Genomic DNA, 3442 nt, shown 5'->3' on the forward strand with positions numbered 1-3442 from the left:
AAGTTTTAGTTAATTGCAGTTACTTTTTTAAATTTTATAAAACTTCTAAACATGGGCGCCTGGGTGGCTCAGTCTGTTAAGCATCCGACTTCGGCTTGGGTCATGATCTCACGGTTCGTGGGTTCGAGCCCGCATCGGGCTCTGTGCTGACAGCTAGCTCAGAGCCTGGAGTCTGCTTCAGATTCTGTGTCTCCCTCTCTCTCTGACCCTCCCCTGCTCATGCTGTCTCTCTCAGAAATAAACATTAAAAAAAATTTAAAAAACTTCTAAACAGAGGAACATTGAAATCTATTGTTATAATATGAGGGAGGAACTAGCTCAAATTGCACATAAGATATAATTTTGAAATTCTCTTATTTTCCAACTGCAATATTTTGACTCTTGGGGCACCTATTTTAAATCAAATAAACATAATCTGCAGTAAAAATGAATAAAGCTAACTTGACTATAATTTAGGAGCATCTAATTTTGGCATTCAAAGAATTATAGATTAAATAATTTATTTGACAAGTTTTATTTTGTTGAAATATTACAAAAGCAAAGAATGAATAGAGGCAAAAGAGAGTAAACTATGAAAATAACTGTGTTGAAATACTTATACATTTCAGTATAACAATTAGGGGTGCTTGAATGGCTCAGCTGGTTGTGTCCAACTGGATTTTGGCTTAGGTCATAATCTGATCTCAAGATTGTGGGATCAAGCCCTGCATTGGGCTGTGTGCTAGGGGTGGAGACTGCATGGGATTCTCTCTCTCTTTCCCTCCCTCTGCCTCTCCACTTTGTACATGTGTTTTCTCTCTATATGTATATGGCAACTATATATATTTATATAACAATTAGACTTGAGTCTATGCTCCATTTAGCAGAATTTGTTCTGCACTTACTGGGAATCTTTGTATAACTAATCAATGTATTCTCAAAAGTGATAGAATATCAACAAAGTTCATTAAAATTATAAACTTAAATGTATTCAACATAAAATGTGAATTTGAAGACTTCAGCAACGAAAAAATCACATTGCAAAATATTTCTCTCAAAAAATATAAGTGACATAGTATTAGACACATATAAGGCTAAGGAACTGATTAAAGTACATGACTATGTGCCAAGAATACTTTTTGTTTATACAAATTAAAAAAAAGTTTTTTTTAATGTTTTATTTATTTCTAGGAGAGAGAGAGAGACAGCGTGAGCAGGGGAGGGTCAGAGAGAGAGGGAGTCACAGACTCTGAAACAGGCTCCAGGCTCTGAGCTGGCAGTCAGCACAGAGCCCGACGCGGGGCTCGAACCCACAAACTGCGAGATCATGACCTAAGTGAAAGTCGGACGCTTAACCGACTAAGCCACCCAGGCGCCCCTGTTTATACAAATTTTTTAAAATGTTGCTTCAATATTTGTGCATGTTGTGTGTGGATACATATGTTTTATATTTTGGAAGCAATTTTAATGTTGAAAGCTGTTTTTGAATAGGTCCACTTGGACCTATGAATTAATTTGTCTATGAATTAATATTTCAAAAATTCTATAATTTAAATTGTGTTAGCACTTCTTTTATTCTCAAAGAAATCCCAGTTTAACTGATATGATCACTTTATAATCACAGATAATATTAGCTGCTCTACATCTTTTACATATGTCCCCGTATCATTGACTTGCTATCTCTGTGAAGGGCATATTATCATTACTATTTTATAATGAGGATACTGGGGCGCAGGGAGGTTAGGACCTGAGATCACATATCTAGTTACTGGTTCCATCTATCTGATTTCAAAGCTTTGGCTTTTAGACATTTGTTAAGAATAGAATTCTCATCATTTTACTAAGATCACCTTTCAAACATCCTCTGATACCATGATAATGAATGGATATCCAAAAATTAAAATACTTCCTTAAACAATTCAACTTAAATGTATTGTGATTCATGGAAAAATGTTACTGAAACTTCCATAAATTTTTAAATTACTTACAAAATAATCAATAAGTCATTAATAATAGTAATTATATATGAGCTCTAAGATAAGCAACTGTTCACAAATAGAATTACAGTAAAAAACACTGTTAAGTGCAAAGTTTTATTAAAGAACAAACTGGAATAAAGAACAAACAAACAAAGTTTGATATTTTCCCTTAGGAAGTTAAAGCAATGTAGAAGTTTAGTACTATCCATGAAGAAATATGCGTCTAACTAAAATGTCTGGAATATATTAGTTTGGGCCTGAGATCAAAATGGTAAAATAAGAATGGCCCAGGAACTCACAATATTTTCTAATTCAGTATGTATAATATGCCGCTAAAACTTCTTTAAAATGAGAATATTAAGATTAATTAACCTACAAAATGTTGAACATAGGATGTGGTACTAGTGTAAGAGATTTTGTGTTTTATGTTACATATGGTTCTTTTTAGATTATCTTTTTAAAAATTTTTAATGTTTATTTTTGAGAGAGAGACAGTACATGAGCAGGGGACGGGTAGAGGGAGAAGAAGACACAGAATGTGAAGCAGGCTCCAGGCTCTGAGCTGTCAGCACAGAGCCTGAAGCAGGGCTTGAACTCATGAACCACGAGATCATGACCTGAGCCAAAGGCAGACGCTTAACCTACTGAGCCTCCCAGGTGTGTCAAGATTACTTTTTTTTTTAAAGCAGCATAGAACTACACCTAAATCTTTGCTCCATCACTTACCAGTTACACACGTAAGAACATTTTACTCACCTTAGATTCCTAACCTATATGAGTATAATATCAACTCTATAGAGTTGATTTAAGATTACTGCTCAGCACTTGGCACCTGTTTACCACTAACAAAAGAGTAGTTGTTATTTTCATTATTGCACATGCAAGGTTTTATTATGACACCTGCTTTATGAAACAGAATCGGTCCCCTAGACCAATCTCTAGATTCATGTAGAATTTTTTTCCGCAGCATGTTTCGAAGGAAAAAAATATTTTACATGAAGCTGTCACGTGGAAGGACAATGTTTGTTCTACTTTACTTGAGAGAGAACTAGGAAGTACTCTGTAAAATTTCACAGACTCTAGTTCTACCTCAAACAAATGAAGAATAAGCAAACAACCAGAGTTGGCTAACAGTGAATGGAGTTGTTTTGGAAAATAGTGAGTTCCCTATTGTGGTATGTATTCAAGTAGAATACATCTGACCTGTATTACACCAGATAACATATCTGGTGTTAGGGCAGGACTGTAGAAAAAGATGAAAGTTTTGTCATCAAAGTGATGTAAGATGAGAAAGACATTATTGTACCTAGTTTTGGTTTTCTTTTCCTTCCTGAAATACATGGGCAAACTTATAAGATTGGGTCTCCTGATTTAATCTCTTATGAAATAAAAGTCCAAACTGCTTCATATAAAGTAACCCTGGCTTCCTTCTCCACACATTTATCCTTGTAATATCACTCCTTGAATATGCCACTCCAGTCACA

This window comes from Crocuta crocuta, unplaced genomic scaffold (genome assembly GCF_008692635.1).
Source record: "Crocuta crocuta isolate KB4526 unplaced genomic scaffold, BGI_CrCroc_1.0 scaffold723, whole genome shotgun sequence".
NCBI lineage: Eukaryota > Metazoa > Chordata > Mammalia > Carnivora > Hyaenidae > Crocuta > Crocuta crocuta.